We start from the raw sequence: 22,403 nt of genomic DNA, 5'->3' as shown, positions 1-22,403 counted from the left end.
TTATTTCCAGGCATACCAAGAAAAAGGACAAAGAGGAAAAGCATACCCTGGAAACTGATCCACAGAAGCTTTACACATAGGAGCTACCAAAGATAACTTTAATATCAAAGTGGTTAATATGTTGAAGAAAACAGAGAGCAAGGTGTATAGAAATGAGTAAATCCTGAATACATTTTAGATGTGGAAGCCAAAGACTTTCCTGTCAAATCAAATGTAGATTTTAAGAAAAATATAGGTGCTGTAGACTGAAGTCTTGTGTTTCTCCAAAATTCATGTGTTGAAATCCTAACCTCCAATGTAATGATATCAGGAGATGAACCTCTGTGAGGTGATTAGGTCGTGAGGGTGGAATTCCATATCAGTATCCTTATAAAAGAGACCCCAGAGTTCCTTTGTTCTGTTTGCTGAGGACATAGTGACAGGGTCATCTATGAACCAGGTAGCGGGCCCTCACCAGACACCAAATCTTCAGGTGCTTTGATCTTGGACTTCCTAGCTTCCAGAACTAAGAGAAATAGAAGTTCATTGTTTAAGCCACCCAACCTGTGGTATTTATATTATAGTAGCCCAAAAACACTAAGACAGTAGGAGTTGAATTTGATACCAAAAGTGACATCATGTTCATTCTGACACCAAATATGTAGTGCCTTTTCTAACACCAGTTCTCTGGCATCAACTGTATATCTAGCAATTCAATTCAACTCTGACATTAACTAAGCAGAGTTAGTGCAAATGCCACAAATTAAGAGCCCAGCTCCAGAAGACTGCTTCCACTTCAGATGCCAGTTAGTTACAAGTCCCAAAACCAATCCCTATATTTGACCAACTGGCTACAAGTCAAAGTTTCCCACGGCCCACTCTTCAAGTTTTGATAATTCAGTAGAATGTTTACAAAACTCAGGAAAACACTATACTAACAAATATCAGTTTATTATAAAATATACAACTCAGGAACAACCAAATAGGAGAAGCGAAAGGGCAAAGTATTGAGGGAGGTCGTGTAGAGCTACTGTGCCCTCTCCTGGTGTGCAACCCTCCCAGAATTTTATTGCGTTCACCAAATTGGGAGCTCTCAAAACTTAGCCAAGGGTTTTCTAGGGATTTCAGGAAGTAGGCATGATTGATTAAATCACTGGTCATTGGTGATTGAATTCAATCTCCAGCCTCTTTCCCCTAGGTGGTAGTGGTGGTAGATGGGCTGAAAGTTCTAATCCTGTAACTATCTGGTCATTTTTACTGGTGACCAACCCTGTCCTGAAGCTATCTAGACATGCCAAGGGTCACCTCATTAGCATAAACTCAGGTAGGATTAAAATCATTCCTTATGAATACTAAAAACACTCTTATTACTCAAGAAAACCCAAGGGTTTTAGGAGCTCTGTGCCAGGAACTGAGGATAAAGATTAAACATGGTTTTTTGTTTTTTTTTATTATACCACACAAGATTTTTGGACTAACACCTGGAAGAACAGAATTGCTATTAATTGGAAATGGGAAAACTTCAAGTAGTTTTAGTTTCAACAGAAAATAATAGTTTAGTTTCAAAAATGTTAAATTTGAAATGTCAAATAATTCTTGAAGAGGAGAAATTAAGGAGTTATGTCAAGAACCATAAACTAAGTTAAAATTTAATAAAATATTGTTATAATTATTAACATAAATTGCAATAACACACATATTTAAAGTGAGCTTATACTAATAAACAAGAAAAACACTAGAATTACAATAGAAAAATAACTATGCTATGCCACTAATTATAGAAGAAACACAAAAGCCTAATCAGCCTGTTGAATAACTCAGTACTTAATAAGTCAAATTAAAATGTGATTGTTTCTTAACAGATATGACATTACTGTTAATATTGGCAAAGGTGAGACTGTTATGGTAATAACACTGATGGGGAATGTGTAGTGTTATTATTTATAGTACTAATATAATTTGAGAGGGAAGAACTCAGTGATCCATATATAACAGCTAAAATATATTCATCCCCTTCCATGCAGTAATTAATTTTATACATTTATCCTAAGAAAATAAGGCTTTAATAAGATCTACATTTAGAGTACTATGATTTTATTTATGATTTTATTTATTTTTTTCCTTCTTCTAATTGGCTTATTAGGGTTGAAAGAACCTATAATTATTTTGAAGACAAGAATCCTGCCTTATTCCACTTTAATAAAACTATAATCTTTAAGATTTTTAATCATTTCTGTTTCCCAAGTGTTATTTATACAATAAATCTGAAAGATCTGCTATTAAGTCATTTCAGAGTACTGTATTTCCACAAAGCTGATTATCACTTAAACTCTAGGCCCATGTGAGTAGAAAATTAAATTAATAGGAAATTATTATAATAGCATTTCTAATGTATTTGAGATAAAGGAACATTGATTAGCTGGGCAAAACCTTCACATTCAAATACAGTATTTCAGTAGTTGTCATGTACAATTGTTTAGTTCTTAGGAATTATATCAACGTTTGCTATCTAAGGTAACCATATGTCCCTATTTGCTTGGGTCAGTGCCGGTATATAACTGATATTCCTAAGTAATCACTAATCATGCTTTTGCCTTTATATTAAAAAAAAGTCCTGGTTTGAACAACATCTCCACTTACCAATACTGTAGGCTTTTCTTTAAATATAAATATGAAGATTTAATTATGTGCCAGGGATTATTCTTTCATACCTAGAGAGATGAACCCATAATGAATCCTATTTACAAGCAAGAATCCTCCAGTATTGGTTTACAGTAAGCTACATATTCATCCCTTTCTATTAAGTAGCACAGGCACAGATTCCCAACTAGATACATGAGTAAAACTGAAGAGAAATGCCTTTTATGCAACAAAGATTATAATCCAATTTAGTAGCCACGTTTAACTCTTTTAATTTTTTTATATGAACAACTAATGCCTATTGAAAACTCAAACAAGAAAAATAATATTATAAATAACTTGTACTTTTAAAATGTTCCTTCCAAATATTTCTCAAATCCATGCAGGACTACCACCTCAATCTGAACCACCATGATTTCCTCTGGACTACAGGAGATGTAACTAGGCTCTGGACATCCATTGAGCATGTCCTTAAATCTGTCCTTTCTTCAATTTGATGATGTTATACTCCTCCAACCCTGTACCCTACTCACATAATATACTCTATCTCATTATTCTTCATAATGACCAATTAATTTTTAGTAGTTTCATATCCCCTAACTCTCCAGCTTCATATAGCACACTATTTCTGCCATCTGTACTCCCACCCTCCAGCCTCCTTCCAGATCCATGAGGTGTCATACTGTCTTCTACCTTACTCTTTGTACATGCATTTCTCTGCCTAAATGCATGACTTCCCAACACCTATTTTATCACCTCCAAAGTATTACTTATATAATTTATTTATCCAGATTCAGCTCAATTCCTAGGAGAACTTCCTGAATAGGTCAGTGATAAGATAATATGAGACAATATTGCATGGTCCTGGATACCCATTTCTCTACCTCTTTTTAATAACTTTTCCAAGAGCTACCTCTGTTAACCTAAATAGTGTGTAGGGAGAAACCAATGTCACTGGCTGATGTCAATGTGCTTGGTATCAAGAATGTGCCCAGGTATGAAGAACTTATTGTTGGGATGCAGATTTTTGGCCTTGGGATGTTATTCCTTGGCCTGGGGATCCCTTGACCTATGTCCTGTGCCATTGTGTTCTCAATTCCTCTTGGACCACCCTAAGTAACAAGGTTGTAAGGGTGAAGTTTGTTCTCATACTTAGAGTGAACTCAGCTATGCACTCAAGATGGTTTCTCTCTACTAAAGCCTTGCATGCAAAGCATCCACACATGGCCTAGGCTGTGAAATAATGAGAGCTCAGGGGACTGACTAAGTGTACCCTACTATTTCTCTGCTTGCAAGTTTCCCTATTTTGTATTTTCATGACATTTCTTTTTTTATCATTTACTATGATCTCAATTGTTACATTTGGGCAATTGTTTGGTTAATTTCTGTTATTTCATTTGAATCTATGCTTCGTGAGGAAATGAAAGAAGTGATTGTTTTGTTTTGTTTTGCTTTGTTTTGTTTTGTTTTACTTGCATCCCAAATTTCTGGCACAGTGTCTTGTACATAGTAATAAACACATAGTTAATAAACATTTCTTGGATGAACAAAGTATGTGATAAATCATTTAATTCAATGAAGTGGATGATATAATAGATATTTGCAGATAGGATGAAATTTCAATGTCTCTCAAGTTATCCCACAATAAATGATAAATTATATGTTTCTGGCAAGAAAAAAGGATAGGCTTAAGCATTTGGTGATATGAACCCATCCTAATAACCTGATGTTACATAGGTTATTTAAATTATGTAATTTATGAATTAGAGGTATAAAGGATGAGAGATGATAAAATATTTGTCTTCATTTCCGAAAGAGGTGATGATATAAATGAAAATGTTGGTAAACTGTTTTATTTAAGTTTTTTTTTTTTTAAAGAAAGATGAGGGCATCTTATATTTCAACACGATCATATCACAAGAGCACTTCATAAGGAGCACTTTGCATGGATTCTCTAATTTAATCTACCACAACAGGTCTTCAATGAATATTTCTGGATTTATGTATTAATAAACAATATATCTCACAGAAGTTTAACGAGGAAGTATAATTAAAAAATCCAAAATGTTTGCTCTGAATCTAAAAATTTGCCTGTCTTAATCAGCCACTAAAATGATGAGGCATAGAAGTTATGTCATTATAAAACTTTTTGTAAAAGCCTTGCTATGTATTAGAAATATATTGGTTAGGTATTAGCCAAAACATTTTGCAAAATTTTGCAAAATGGTTACTAATGTTATTATAAGATCTTTGTTTCTTTGAATTCATTAAGTTTTAAATATCCTTGCTACCTTTGCCAGTCTCCTTTTTATCAATGTTATTATATATGAAATAACCTTATGTTATGTCATAGTTTATTATGTTGATAATAAATAATAAATATTATAAAACTTCAGAAAAGATAAAGGCCCATAATAGTAAAATTTAAAAACTTGAAAAAAAAAATCTTGAATACTTCTGAAAGGGGAAAAAAATGTCAACCAGACAGGAAATTCAAACTTGAATTACATATGTATGCAGTTTATAAATCCATATATTTTATCCAGGCAATAGTTCATTCAATTTATTTCTCATGAATTATTTATTGGAATGATGCTTGAGACTACATACCAAAATTTAAATCTAGAAAGAAGAAAACCTGGGATCGATGAAAGGAACAGATACAAACCATCCAGGAAAGTCATAGGATGAGTGATGCAGCAGAGCTGGGGAAAAAAGAGCCCTGGTGACTCGTCCGTACCTTACACCATCCAAAACATCAGCCCAGACAAGTAATTGACTGAATATAAAATAAAACATTAAAGTTCATTGACAATCTAGTAAGATAATAACTTTATGTCATTGGCATGGGGAAAGATTAATTAAATGGAATAAAAATGCACTGACCAGAAAGTAAGTAATAAAATCAACCTAACTGTAGGAAAATAAAGAAATAACTTCTAGTCATAGAATGATATAATGAAGTGATCAAAAATACGGTCTAGTCAATGGAAGTGACTTGCAACACATTTAAACAAATCTATATAGAGAAGTTATTGTCAATCAATAAGAAATTTGGCAGAAAACCCAATAAAAAAACATAAACATAAACTTAGATAGGCAATAAACTTTTTATCGTATAGAAAGGTAAATACAGTATATACAAACAGCCAGAGAAATATAAATTAAAACCAAAGTAAGATGCCACAACAGATCTACAGAATATCTAAAACATAAAAATTGAAATGCTATATGTTAAGGATGAAGCAGAGCCCTAGAAATTCACATATAATGTTGGAAGTAGTATATACTGGTACCTTTACAGTTGTAAACTGTTTGGCAATATTATAAAAATTGAACTTACGATATTTACAGCAATATTTATTTTGGACAAATTCATTCTTGGCCAACAAGTGGCCTAGCATTACATTTAGAAACTAGGGCTGATTACAGTCTGAGTAATTCCTCTTGGTTAAGGCCACTAAGGGAGTTTTTATAGCAGATGAAATGGATTCAGGAAAGTGGAAATATGATGATCTAAGCTAGCATAGTGTTAAATATAATCAAGGAATTTAAAAATTTTATCAACAAATCAACTTGACTATCTCACAGTCTGTCTCATATACAGAATGTTTTTGGCCTGCAACATCCTCTATTTTTCTGGTTATTTTTTTATTCACATATAAATACATTTGTTGCTCTCTTGTGCTAGTTCAGTGAAAAGAAAACAGACACTTATCAACATTATAAATCTCACACTAGACCATTATACATGCTTTAAATAAAGATTTTCAAAAAGAAGTTATATAGAAAATGTTGTTGTACCACGCCCATACCGCTCAACACTTACATTTCAGAGCATCCCAGCCTCATTATAATTCCTTTAACTGAGCTATTCCTCTGGCCATAAGAGCCTGCCATCCATGCCTGGAGGACAAACTGACAATGTTGGGCAATTAATACTCTCTTGGCGCAGTCCTCAGACGAGACCGATAGGCATTGGTGAATAAATATCAAGCTCATTTATCTCTCAGGCCAGAAAATCCTGAGTCCTACCTACATTGATAGTAGCCCCCAGGTTTCCTCAGTGAGATAAATCTATAGTTGTCCACAGTGGTAACTTGTTCTGTAATGGACCATTTCTTGACAGCTTTTCCTTGCCTTTCTCAATTGCCCATCTCTACTAGTGTTTCCCAGTATTACTTTCCAAATAAATAAAGTAATTGCAAAGAGGTTGGACTGGGTCACTTGCCTTCTCAGAGTGATTCCTAACCCCCAGTGGTTAGAAAAGAAATGGATTACAGGCCAGCTACTTTAACTTCTTCCCCACCTAAATGCAATATTCAATAATCTCAGTAGACAGTTTTTTTGTTTTGGCTTGGTTTTTAAATATTCTTTTACTCCCTTCATTGACTATGCTTTTGTCAGAGATATTTTCATAAGTTTATTTTTAGTCTCATAATTATTAGCTTTCTAGTGCTTTTCAAAAGTAAGACTAAAAATGTGTGTGCTTTTGAATGGCAGTTGGTAGAAAAGCTGATATACTGAGAAGCTACATTTTTTCTGATGGTCTCGGTAGTTTCATTAGAGAAATATTTAACTATAAGGATCTGTAGAATTATTTCCTCTCATACTCAATCTATGACACTGGAACATCAGCATTACACAAATATCAGAAGTAGTTACCCAAAAACTAAATCATTGTGCAAAGCCTATCTATATTTTAAAGTGAATCTAGTGGTAATCAACTCTTTTTGCTTATAAAACTGAATAAAATTAAATAATAATTCCAAGTAAGAAATAAAAATCTGAAATCTCAAGAACTTACATGACAATTCCCATACCTAAAAAAGAGAAAGATACTGTGATCTTACCATGTGCCCCAGATGGAAGAAAACTGAAATGGTTTTAAAGAAATAATCGTGCTCTTAAATATTCACTGAAAAGTAGATTAAAGAAAATTTTTCAGAAAAAGCATCATTTAAACTAAGAGAAATCAAATAGCCATTGGCCAAATAAAATGTTTTAAGAGAAATTCAAGGGGGGAAAAATCATGAAAAAGCCAGAAGATAAATGAGACTAAGAGCATTTTAAGGAAAAAAGAGTCTGATATGACTGTGGAACTGGGAAGAAAGGAGAATAATATACAAGGATCCTATTGTTGGTGATGTGGTGGATCTACTTAGGGATTTGGATATATTAAAAAATCAGTGGAAAAATATAAAAAGATATTAACAATAATGTGATAGGATTGAGATTACATTCATAAAAATATGACTGCAGCTTTTGTGGAGGAAAGACTTGGTGGGAACAAAGCAGAATAGATCAAGAGGGCAGACTAGGTAAAAGCAGGGATTCCATCGATTCCAGCCATCTGGGTAAGATGGAAGGAGACTGAAACCCTAGACACTCCTTTGAACGACCCACGCACAGGCTTTCTGACCTGTGGACACTCACCCAGGACACCGGCGATGGGTCAGAGGCTCGGGTGGGATTCATACGGGGAAAGACTGCATTTCTTGGCACTAGAACAAGGGCTGAAAGGGTAGCCACCATTGTGTCTTAGTCCAGCCTCCCTATGGGGCAATCTACAGACCTCGCCAGCTTTACTGTGCTGACCTCTCCCACAGGGCCTTTAGGAAGCCCTAGCTTGAGGACATCAGCCCACCCCGCCCAACCTGCAGATTCCCCAGGGGCTTTTGTTGCTAGATGGCTGCCACGCCCTGTGCAGATTCAAGGCCAAACATTTACAGCTGGCAGCCAGCACTGTGAGTGAGCATTTTGGAGATAGTTTCAGGCAGATCACTGCTGCCAACACAAACTTAGGTGGATTTTGGGGATCTGTGGGCCAGTCCCAGACAGCAGCTGGTCTTGCTGTGATCTGAGACTTCTGTGGGAACACACAAACTGTTACTGAAGTTGCAGCAAGACTGAGATTGTATTAATCTGACTCCCATTGTCTACCTGAGACCCCACCCCACCCAACCCACAAATTACCCCAGGCAGCCCATTGACAGTCTGCAGCCACTGTCCTGCCCCTCCCGCTGGGTCTTCCAATCCACACCAGCAACAAACTTTGGCTAGCCCAGGGTGGGCACTGCAGGAAAATCAATTGCGGCCAGACCTCTGCTGCCTGCAAGAGTTGCAATATTGCGTCCAGGGATCAGACTGCCCCAGATGCAGCTGGTCTCACTATGATTTGTGAATACACTGTGCTGGCCGGAAAATTACTGCTTGGCTATCACCCATGGGAACATAGGCTATCACCCATGGGAACATAACATTCTAACAATAAGCTTTCTGCTTCTGTACTCCCGCTTGCACAACTGACCTGTGGGTTGACAGGTAGTGATAGGAGAAAAATAGACCTTTGTGTTTAAGACAGAATGAAGAATGGGATTTAGGGCTTAAAAACCCTGTGCCTCTACATTTCGGGGCTTCTTAATTTGGGGTCTGCGTACCCCTGGCAGACCCAGCTGGCTGAATAAAGAGCACGTTTCCTATAACTCACTGATTTCTGGTGGTTCGTGTGTCTTTCGGGTGCTGGCTGCTACCACACAGCAGGAATGCCTGGGCACAGAAGTTGCAGCAAACTGAGGATGTATTGGCCTGATGGCCCTCGTCTCCCTGAGATCCCACTTCATCCTGTAAAAAGTGGAAATTCTCCAATTTCAGGGAGGTAGTATCTCCAGACGCCAGCCCCCAGGGAGAGCAGTAACTCAGTTACAGGGAGGTGATATCTCCATACACCAGCCCCAGGAGAAGTGCAACATTCCAAGGTGAAAATAATAAAACTGTCTACTAGGCCCTGTTTGATCTGAGAGTTCCCCGGATACATTTATGTTTATACAAAACGTTAATGGCTAACTTCTGCTTATTCAAGGATGTAGTAGGAGGCTTTATAAGCTGCCTCCTCTAGAAGCTTGGGGCTGATCTTCTCTAACACTGCATGGTAGAGAGTCAGTCACCGGCCGGCTAATAAAGGCTCATAATTAATCTCAATTGGCTCCGTGGTCTCAGAATCAGTCACGCCACAACAATGCAAGCCACAAAGTGCCAGCGGTCCATTGACAGGCAGCCTCCCCTGCCCTGCTTGGCTCTGGGGTTGAGCATTCTGTGCAGGCAATAGACCTTGGCTAGTGCAGTGAGCGCATTTCAGGGAAAACAGTTGTGGGCAGACCACTGCTGCCCGTACTAGCTGCAATATCTCTTGAAGGGATCGCAAGGGTCTGTGGGATGCCCCAAACAGCTTGTCTCCCTGTGATCTGTGACTATTGTGGGAACATGCAGACACAGAAATTGCAGAAAACTGAAGCTATTGGCCTGATGGCCCTTGACTCCTTGAGCTCCTGCCCTATCCAATACACAAAGTGCGGGCAGCACATTTATAGGCAGCTGCCACTGCCCTGGGGTGATGCATTCATGCCTGAGGTAAGCAGCAGCTGACCTTGCTATAATTGGACACTTTTTCAGGAGCCACAGAGACAGCGCTGGCATATAAACTGACACTGCAGTAGAAGGGGTAAATTTAATCAATGGATCCAGGAGACTTCCAGGGTCCCTGTACCACCCAACACACATATCGCCCAGATGCTGTTCCAGTTTCAGGGACTTACGGGCAATTGACAGACAGTGTCAGGCTTGGAGGAGCATGGGTCCCTCTGCTAAACTGCCCTAGGTCAGGGACGGGTAATAACCAGACCACTGCCTACAGCGTTGTCTCTTCCACTTACCGATAGTCCAGCATAGGCAACAACCATCTGCGGATTGCTTTGTAGTTCCCACTGGGTAGCCCTGAGCAATCAAAAGCAGTAGCTGAGTTTAGGCCATCTAGCCAAGGCTGAGAGACAAAACAAATATTCTTGACACATAGAAATGAACACAGAGAGGCTAATAAAATGAGAAAGCAAAGAAACATACTACAAATGAAATAACAGGAGAAAACTCCAGAAAATAAGCTAAGTGATATGGAGACAAGCAACCTACCAGAGACAGAGTTCAAAATAATGGTTATAAGGATGCTCAATGAGCTTAGGGGGAGAATGGATGAGCAGAATGAGAACCTCAAAAGAGAGATAGTAAGCATAAAAAAAAAAGACATAGAAACCATAAAAAAGAACCAGACAGAAATGAAGAATACGATAACTGAAATGAAGAATACACTAGGAGGATTCAACAGTAGATTAGATGAACAGAAGATCGAATCAGCAAACTGGAAGACAAGGTAGCAGAATACATCCAATCAAAACAACAAAAAAAGAATTTTAAAAAATGAGAATAGGTTGAGAACTCTGGGACAACATGAAGCGTTAACAATATCTGGATCATAGCAGTATCCAAAGGAGAAGAAAGCAAGGTATTAAGAATCTATTTGAAGAAATAATGACAGAAAACTTCCCTAACCCAGCAAAGGAATTAGACATACAAGTTCAGTAAGCACAAAGAGTTCCAAATGAGAGGAATTCAAACAAACCTACACCAAGGCACATCATAATTAAAATGCCAAAGATCAAAGACAAAGAGAGAATCTTAAAAGCAACAAGAGAAAGGCAGCTAGTTACTTACATGGGTACTCACATAAGAATGTCTGCTGATTTGTCAATGGAAACTTCGCAAGCCAGAAGGGACTGGCAAGAAATATTCAAAGATGTGAAAATCAAGAATCTGCAACCACAAATACTCTACCCAGCAAGGCTTTCAATTAAAATGAAAGATGAGAAAAATAGCTTCCCAGACAGGGAAAAGCTTAAAGAATTCATCACCAAGAAGCCAGTTTTACAAGAAATGTTAAAGGGACTTCTGTAAAAAGAAAAGGGGTACAAAAGAAAATAGAAAAACAAATACGAATAATAAAATGGCAGTAACTACATACCTGTCAGTAATCACTTTAAATGTAAATGGATTAAATGCTCCAATCAAAAGACATAGGGTAGCCGAGTAGATAAGAAAACAAGACCCATGCATATGCTCTCTACAAGAAGAGACCCACTTCAGATCAAAGGACAACCACAGACTGAAAGTAAAGAGATGGAAAAAGACATTTCACGCAAATGGAAATTAAAAAAAAAAAAAAGTCAAAGTAGTGATACTTATGTTACATAAAATAGACTTTAAAACAAAGGATATAATAAGAGACAAAGAAGGGCATTACATAATGATAAAGGGGTTGATAAATCAAGAGGACATAACCCTAGTAAACATATATGCACCCAACATAGGAGCACTTACATACATAAAGCAATTATTGACTGACATAAAAGGAAAGATCAGTAGTAATACACTCACAGTAGGAGACTTTAACACTCCATTGACATCAACAGACAAATCTTCCAGGCAAAGAATCAACAAAGAAACAATGGGCCTAAAAGACACACTAGAACAGATGGATTTAATAGATATTTTCACAGCATTTTACCCCAAAACAGGAAAATATACATTCTTCTCAAGTGCGCATGGAACATTTTCCAGGAGAGGTCACATGTTAGGACATAAAACAAGTCTCAATAAATTTAAGAAGACTGAAATCATGTCAACTGTATTCTCCAATGACAATGGCATGAAACTAGAAATCAAATCAACTACAAGAAAAAAACTGGAAAATAAACAAACATATAGAGGCTAAATAACATGCTACTAAACAATAAATAGGTTATCAATGAGATCAAGGAAGAAATCAAAAGACACCTAGAGACAAATGAAAATGAAAACATGACTCAAAATCTATGGGACACAGTGAAAGCAGTCCAAAGAAGGAAATTCATAGCAATACAACGCTACCTCAAGAAACAAGAAAAAGCTCAAGTAAACAATCTAACTTTACACTTAAAAGAACTAGAAAAAGAACAGCAAACAAAGCTCAAAGTGAATAGAAGAAAGGAAATAGTAAAGATCAGAGGAAATAAACAAAATAAGAGTCTAGAAAAACAACGCAAAAGATTAATGAAACCAAGAGCTGGTTCTTTGAAAGGATAAAAAATATTGACAAATCCTTAACCAGAGTCATCAAGAAAAAAAAAAGAGAAGACTCAAATAAATAAAATCAGAAATAAAAGAAGAGAAATAACCATGGACTCCACAGAAATACAAAGGATCATAAGAAAATACCATGAGCAATTATATGCTAACAAATTGGACAATCTGGAGGAAATAGACACATTCCTAGAAACATACAATCTCCTAAGGCCAAGTCAAGAAGAAACAGAAAATCTGAAACAACTGATTACCACCAATGAAATAGAATCAGTAATCAAAAATCTCCCAAAAAACAAAAGTCCTGGACCAGATGGCTTCATAGGCGAATTTTACCAAACATGAAAAGGATTAACACCTATTCTTCTCAAACCATTATAAAAAATTCAAGAAGAAGGAAGGCTCCCTAATTCTTTTTATGAGGCCACTATTATCTCGATTCCAAAACCAGACAAAGGCATTACAAACAAACAACTATAGGCCAATATCTCTTATGAACATTGCTGCAAAAATCCTCAACAAAATATTAGCAAACCAATTCAGTAATACATTAAAAATATCATACACCATGGTCAAGTTGGATTTATTCCTGGGATGCAAATCAATTAATGTGATACACCACTTTAACAAGTCAAAAGATAAAAATCATATGATCATATCAATAGATGCAGAAAAAGCTTTTGACAAAATCCAGCATCCATTTATGGTAAAAACTCTCAGCAAAGTGGGAACAGAGGGAACATGCCTCAACATAACAAAGACCATATATGACAAACCTACAGCTAACATTATACGCAACTGGAAAAGGCTAAAAGCATCTTCCTTAAGATCAAGAACAAGACAAGGATGCCTACTTTCACCACTCCTCTTCAACATTGTATTGGAAGTGTTAGCCACAACAATAAGACAAGAAAGAGAAATAAAAGGTATCCAAATTGTAAAGGAGGAAGTAAAATTCTCGTTATTTGCCAATGACACAATACTATATAGAAAGAACCCTAAAGATTCCACCAAAAAACTGTTAGAATCAATCAATGAATTCAGTAAAGTAGCAGATTACAAAATAAATATTTAGAAGTTAGTGGCATTTTTATACACCAATGATGAACTTTCAGAAAGAGAAATTAAGAAAACAATCCCATTTACAGTTACACTGAAAACTATAAAATACCTGGGAATCAAATTAACCAAGGAGGTAAAAGACTTGTTTTCAGAAAATTATGTCATTGAAAAAAGAAATTGAAGAAAACACAAATAAATGGAAGCATATATAGTGCTTGTGGGTAGGAAGAATCAACATCATTAAAATGCCATACCACTCAAAGTGATCTATAGATTCAATGCAATCTTTATCAAAATACCAATGGCATTTTTCAGAGAACTAGAACAAATAATCTTAAAATGTATTTGGAACCTAATAGCCACAGCAATCTTGAGAAAGAAGAACGAAGTTGGAGATACTACACTACCTAATATCAAACTATACTGCAAGGCTACAGTAATTAAAAAAGCATGGTAATGACATAAAAACAGATGCATTAATCAATGGAACAGAATAGAGAGCCCAGAAATAAATTCACACCTATACACTCACTTAATATATGATGAGATTGGTAAAAATATACAATGGGATAAAGATAGTCTCTTCAATAAATGGTGTTGGGAAAATTGGACAGATACGTGCAAAAAAAAAAAAAAAACTGGACCACCTTCTTACACTGTATACAAGAATAGACTCAGAATGGATCAAAGACTTCAATGTAAGATCCAAAACCATATAACTTTTAGAAGTAAACTAGACAGTAAACTCTCTGATACCACTAACAGTAATTTCTTTTTAGATATATCTCCTCTAGCAAGAGAAACAAAAGAAAAAATAAACTAACTAAAAAGTTTTTGCACAGAAAAGGAAACCATCAACCAATTAAAAAGACAACCGACTGAATAGAAGTTATTAGCTAATGATACATTTGATGAGGTTAATGTCCAAAATATATAAAGAATTCATACAACTCGATGACCAAAAAAAAAAAAAAAAAAAAATCCAATGAAAAAATGAGCAGAAGACATGAACAGATACTTCTCTAAAGAGGAAATACAGATGGCCAATAGCATATGAAAAGATGTTCAAGGTCACTAATCATCAGAGAAATGCAAATTAAAACTACAATGAGGTATCACCTGACACCTGTCAGAATGGCTATCATCAATAAATCAAAGCACAAGTGTTGTTGAGGATGAGAGAAAAGGGAACCCTCATACATTGTTGGTGGGAATGCAAATTGGTACAGCTGCTATGGAAAACAGTCTGGAAGTTTCTTTAAAAATTAAAAATAAAAATTTTGACTCAGCAATTGCACTTCCAGGTATTTATCCAAAGAAAATCTTTAATTCATAAAGATCTATGCACCCCTATATTCATGGCAGCATAATCTACAATAGCCAAGATATGGAAGCAACCTAAAAGCCCATTGAGAGATGATTGGATAAACAAGTTATGGTTCATCTATATAATGGAATATTATTCAGCCATTAAAAAAATGAAATCTTACCATTTGCAAATGACATAGATGAACCTAGAGATTATTATGATGAGTGAAATAAGTCAATGAAAGAGAAATACCATATGACTTCACTTACATGCAGAATCTAAGGAACGAAAAGAATAAACTGAGCAAAAGCAGACTCGCAAATATAGAGGACAATTAGGTGATAGACAGAGGGGAGGGGGTTGGGGGAGGTGGGAGAATGGGGTGCAGGGTTAAAGAAGTACAAATTAGTAATTGATAGATGGTCACAAGGATAGGGACCACAGTATAAAGAATGTAGTTAGCATTAATGTATTGGCTAGGTGGAGAGTGAGAGGAGAGAAAGAGCAATTAGGGGGATCATTTTATAAACTGTATAAATGTCTAACCAATGTACTGTATACTTGAAACTAATAAAATAAAATTAAAGCAGAATAGATCAGAGATAAGAGTAGCTCACAATAAAATGGTAACTAAACATTTGGTATATGTTTAAAATGCATTTTTTATGATTAAAAATCACATAAATTTCAAGTTAGATTATACTTGTGAGAGTGAATTTAGTTTCAAGATATGATTTCCAAAGTTTCTGCAATTAACGAAGTTGCTGTTATTTACTAAGGTGAGAAAGACAGGTAAAAGGACCAAAGTTCACTCTTTGATACTGTCAATTTCATTATCCTAAGCTAAAATCAATGGAGGTGTAGAAACTAGCCTGGAAAGAGAAAAACAAATCATAATTTTATTTTAGGTAAGACATAATGTCTGTGGCTACAATGAGAGAGAAAACAATAACTGTTTTGGAGTAAGAATATACAGGACTCCATCATTTACTGTGTGGTTGGTGAGAGAAACATAGGTTCAAGGATGTCTCCCAAATTCCTCCTATAGGTATTTGAGCGGGCAAATAAATTCTCATAGCAAAATGAAGAACACTTCAGGGAAGGATCGACTGGGTTGTAGACTGTCATAAATAGCATGAAGGAAGGGCATCATGAGTTTATTTTGGGGAAAAAAATTTCAATTATGGTAATGTCTGTCATTCAATATTCATATTTTTCTTAGCCTATATCTTTAATAGTCAATTTTGTGCAAGTGTGGCATAGGGAAATCGTGCCGCATTGTAGTAATAATATTTTTTACATTATAAATGAACTGCCAGGAATAAATTGTTGAAATTAGCCAAAAATGATTAAGGAAAAACCGTTAGTTCAGTGAAATTTACCGGTATTTGGAGATAATAAGAAGCAATGAAAGAGAAAAGGGACAGAAATTTCCACACATTTATTATAAGGGAAGGGAAGATTTACAATAATCTCTTTACATAATAATAAGCAGCTATTAGGAAGAATGAAACAGCTTTATTTACTGTTATGGGAAAACATATTTAAATATTTCAGAATAAATTTAATTTGAATGTACAAAACAAATAAGCCTAATCATCCTGTAGAGTGTACCCATGGATTTAGATACGGGATTTTCACTTTACAAAAAAATGTCTATTTTGATACTATAGAATCTTAAAAATTAATAAAATGTATTTATTTCTTCATTAAGTTACAACATTAAGCTGTCACCGAACTCATAATTCTGCAATAAAAAGTGAAAACAAAAACCTCTTATCTGATAAAACTCTGCTAAATTTAATGGATATGAATATTTAAAACTTCTAGCAATTACATTTGATTCTTTAACATCACAATTTTTTTTTTCTTCATGCGTACATATATAATAGCCACACACAGAGGAATTATAGAGCTTTTGATTTGTATTATTCTGATTTACTCGGCCAGATGTTAATTGGTATTCTTAAATACAGCGCTCTCAATACTTAACAGTAAGTGGCCCTAGTTTTATGTTCCCGAGATTATACTATAATGTTAGACACTGACATTTAGTTATGAAGTACATTTATATGCCATATCCAGTGATAGTTTGGTAACTTTTATATAAAAAGTAAACATTTTTTCAGTTAAAGAAGATGTCATGAATACTGCTTGATATCTTTGATTAAAGTACCAACTACATTCATTGATCGAATTTTCATGTATTTGGAGGTATAATGTATAATCATGTTTTCTTGACTTTATAATTGAAATCACACATCTTCCTAATCAAAAAATGATAATCAGAGGGGAAAAAAAATTGTCTTACAACTCTACAGCTAGCCCAATCATGTAAGCCTTTTTATTCAAAAAAAAAAAAAAGGAACTAACTTATGTTACATTTTATTCAATTGTCCAAAATCCTTGAATATATCAAAATATTATGATTTACTTCTGAAGTCCAAAATGGGTCTCAAATGTTGCTTGACATATGGAAACACATTTCTCTGAAACCAGCTGCTTACTTGAAAGAAAGAAAACAGTTCCCATGACTTTTACCTGGTTCTTACAAGGATTCACTCTCTTTTAAAGGCCAAATGCCTGCGTGCACCTTGGTTTCTGGTCAATATGTTTTTCTTTTGAAAGTATAAAGGTCAAAAGAGCTACCTGAAATTAGTAGCTCCCTTCGATTCCCAGCCATGATGTGAATATGCGATAACTGAAAAACAAAGACTGCAGGACTTGAACTAATTTTTCTCATTCAAGACCTGCTGTTGAGAGCATCTGGTCTTTATCATTCCAATACTATATACCCACAGACTTGTCAAGAAATTCACAGTAGCCATAAAGTTATAACTAATGGTGAAGCAAAATTTAGTAAACTAATATCTCAGATTTGGATACTTTGAGATGAACAGTTTTAAAGTCTCTTTCTCATTTAAAGTATCAATTTTTTTTAAATTTCAAAGATTTTGACCAATTCTGAATACCATACATAATATAAATAGAAATTATTTTCTATTTCATTTAAAAAGAAAGATCAACTTAAAGAGAATCTAATATAGTGTGTTTTGAACCCCACCCAACTAGTTAGAATAAATGATCTGGAATGATCAAGAATATACACCAACATTCAGATCATGTTCTAGAAATATATATATTTTTAACCATTGGCTACTCAATGGTTAAAAGAAGTATGATAAAGGGTCATGTTTTCTCCAGGAAATATGTATCACGCTTCTATAATTTTTGTATTAAGTAATCATGGATTCGTGGTTGTTTAAATAGCTCTATTTTGAGATGCTTGAGGCTACTACAAATATAATCTCAACAAAGAAAGGTTTTTTAAACTTTCAGTGTGTTATATCTATTTAGGAGTACTCACTGAATTCTCAAAATAAAATTAAATTAAAAAGTAGGATCAAGCAAAATAGGCTCTTCTAATAGTTTTATATTGCATTTTGTGATATGATTGAAAGGCAAGAAAATGGGCAATCAACATTTTGCAAGGTCTTTTTTTTAGAAATCATAAAAGGAAAGAATGGATTTATCATGCTTTGTTATTTGTTAAAGTACTAAATATCATCTCTAAAACATACCCAAAATCAATGTTCACCTATCTCATCTGCTGCTATTTTAAATCTGGAAATAAGGTTTGAAATTAAATAGTCGTAGATTCTTTTTGGTGTGGAGGGGTGGCCCTTGGAGAATTTTTTTAAAAATTGTCATTGGTGTTTGATTTTAGTGAAGATCTGGTATTTCCATCATCTGTGAAATTATGTGCTTTAAATGCAATATTTATTTGATGTTTGTTTGTTTGAGAAATCTGTCAAGTGACCTTGGTTAAATGAAAGGGAATTTTGACTTAATTATTTATGGCTTACCATAAGAAAACAAAGTAATGTTCAAGGGTGGAACTTTCAAAGAAATCAAAATACATTTCTTAACATGAGAATCATACGGAAATACAATTCAAATAATTATTTTACTATTTCGCTTATTATATGGATAAGCTTTTCCCCCTAAAGATGAATCTATTGATAACAAGCATTTTTAATTGTTCTGGTAAGAAATGGAATTTTACTGAATCAACAATACAATCTGGTTCGAAATACAAACCATATTAAGCAAATAAAACAGGTTTCTTTAGAGAAGACACTCTTAGAAATCTTACTGAAGTGCATTGTAAACCTACCAGATAGACATGCAGTAAAGAAGTTTCCTAAGTTTACATGATCATAGAATAATTTTCTCATCGGGACACATTATTAATATTATGTAGTTCCAATATTTAATGAAGCACATTGTATGTAAGAAACTATCAGTTCAGTGTCTCCTGGACATTCTGCAAACATTCCAGACTCTAAGACCATGTTTAGACTCCTCCCTTCTTTCTTTGATCTACCTATATCTGAGCTATATTATAACTTGGCTGGAATTTGCATATAGCCTTAATTTTAAACTCTGTGTTAAAAATGTCCCTTAAAGATCTATAGAAAAGAAATAACAATTTAGTCAGCTTAATGTGTAAAGAGTAAGTTGGAATTCTGCAGTTTGAATTCTTCAAACATTGTGTTCTTTTGATGTAATTTTTTAAATAGAATTTCTTTTCTACGATAATTTTTTACAATTGTTACTAACTTATTTAATATAGTATTTATGAAATCTCAAAACAATAAAACTAAATGATGATATTTTCTCTATTAAGCATAGAAATAGACCTTTTATGAGATAAATAATTATGCAAGAAATGAGAGAAAGCCATAGAAAAATTGTCATAAAATGTAAATCTCAGAATATATCTTTGAGATTATCCAAACTTGCTCCTTTATTTTACAAATGAGTTGTATAAATGCGGTCCGGAAAGATTAAAATAAAATAAAATTTAAAAGTACCCTAACGACATAGAAACATGTTTATTTTACTACAGGTAAAATGTGTGTTAGGTATTTTTGAAATAATCATTATTAGTGGTTTTTAGTTACTAGTGTTACTATAATCTGAAGTTGAATTTAGGACTAATATTAACATAATAATACCATTATTTATATGATGTAGGTAAATAAGGACAGAACTGATGAAGATGCATTTTTACTATGGCATAATGTCTTTCACTCTTACAAAATAATATTTTTGTGGAACTATAGTTATCTACCTTTCACAAAATTTCACAGCCATATGAGAAATTTAAAAGGCTTGTACATATTCTTGACAAGGTAGCAATTTAGTATCACAGATCTGTATAGGCAGAGAATTGAATAGGAGAAGAAATGAGAAGGTGTAAGAGTCATAATGTAGGAGAATTTGACTCACCATGAAGCAGATTCACTGTACTGAAAGGATGAGGGCCTAAGCAAATCCTTCCCAGCATATGCTGACATGATGACATGCCTTATTTCATGCTCCATTGACAAAGAATGCAGGAGTTCAGCTTTAATGTTCATTGTCACTTTCTTCTCTCCTGCTGATATTAGAGCCTTCATCATTGTGTGTAAATGCACTGCAGCATGCAAAGTAATATTCTGAGTCGTATTTTCCTGTCATTATTTGGCCTCTAAAATGGGTGCATGGTATTGCTATATGAATTCACCTCTGTAGTCCACACTTCAAAAAATGGTTGTACATGGGCAGCAAAAATGTGCAAATGAAGTTCTAAATATAAACGACATAGATCGGCAAAGTATTGTCAACATTAATTAATAGTTTTTGTGATGAGAAGCATAGCATAAAGAATGTGGTCAAAAACAGGGGTGGAAATGCAAGCCCTATGGTTCACTAGTGGTTTTACTTTTAGAGAGCAGTGTTACTTTCCTCAGATTTATCATCTCTAAGTTACAAATAGAAATGCTTCCCCTAAAGAGTTATTATGAAGATTAGTAATAATGAATGTAAAGCCTTTTATAATATCGTTTGGTAGTTATGACTAGAGAAGTTCAGGTTGATCAGTTAGGGTTCAGTGAGAGAGACAGAACTAATATGAGTAGTAAATGGGTTCACTAAAGTGATTAGACCTTGACAGTTGTAGAAACTGATGAAGAAGTCTATGAATTGAGCTGCTTATCTATTCGTTTGGTCAGTCCCATGCGCCAGGAGACACATCCACAATTTGTTTTGGCTTTTTAGACTTTTGTGTGGTTAGGGGGTAGATATTTTGAATCTGTTCATTTACTGAGTCATTTTATTCAATTAAAAGTATTTATTGGTCACCAAATTAAAAGGCCGGCCAATCAGACTACTTGCTCTGACACAAAGTTAAGTTCTATTTGGCCTCTGTCACTCAAATAATTTCTCAATTTTATTTTATTTTATTATTCTATTTATTGACATTCAATATTGATTTTATACTTTAATATTTACCATTGACATGAAGTTGCCTTACAAGTCTCTGAATTTCTAGACCCTCTTTTTATTGGAAGATGGTTTTCCATGGGAATGTCCCTTTTTCATCTCTCACAAATGAGACGCTAATTGCCCTTTATTTCTTATTTTCTCAAGGATGTTTATACAACAGCCTTGGAAAACAGCGACCTCCCTCCAGAATAGAACACTCTCTGAGGTAATGAAGATAAAGTCTCCTAGAGAGCAAAAAACAAATATGTTTACTATCTACCATAAAATACTTGTGCTTCCCAAGCTGAGTTCCTCTCCTACAATGCAACTCATTGCATGTGCAGATGCCAACTGGCCCTCTCCCAGCACCCTGTGAGAAACAGGGCTCAATACACTACCACAATCTGTTGACACTCTGGCTGCTATCATTTCTATAACTTTGCCTCTGACTCAGAAGTCTCATGTCTTCTATCAATATTTCCCCCATGAAATTGTAACAGGCTAACTAGCTTGCAAGTAGTATATAATCTCAGACACTGTGATTTCTTAATATTTTCCTGTTATATCTACTTGCAAGTTGGCAATTTTTTTTTAATGAGCTTATCTCTTTTAAGCACCCTCTGGCCAGATGCAGCCAATGAAAACAAAGTACTCTATTAATACTGTTTTTCAATATCTTGGCCTGAAGTTTTTCCAGGAGTACATTACCGCCTTCTAAGTTGTTACTTTTTATCAAATGATTTACAATGGATTATGCACTTTCTGTCATCTAATTAGTTCCTCACCACACTCCCTTTGGTACCTAAAGCAATGTCACACTTTATTTTGTTGTTGTTGTTACATCAGAAATCCTTCTCCAGTTCCACCATCCATTTTACTATTCCATTCCCAATTCACCATCCATTTTGCATCTTCCAGAAAATCTTTAAAATTTAAATTATCTCACTCTTTATTATTGTCTATATATACCCTAGTTAAAATGTCATTTTAGGGGAGTATAAAAAAGGGATCGATGATGAATACCTACATTTTTTATAAAGCTTTGTCTTGGTTTTTCGGTCGTATTAAAACTTCTCTCTTCTTTCTGTAACAGAAAATATAGGTCCTAATCCCATTCGTAACCATTACTGGCTATGTAAGCTTTTCTCTGTTT

Source organism: Pteropus medius, unplaced genomic scaffold (assembly GCF_902729225.1).
Source record: "Pteropus medius unplaced genomic scaffold, Ma_sr-lr_union100, whole genome shotgun sequence".
Lineage (NCBI taxonomy): Eukaryota > Metazoa > Chordata > Mammalia > Chiroptera > Pteropodidae > Pteropus > Pteropus medius.
This window is presented reverse-complemented; position numbering follows the sequence as displayed.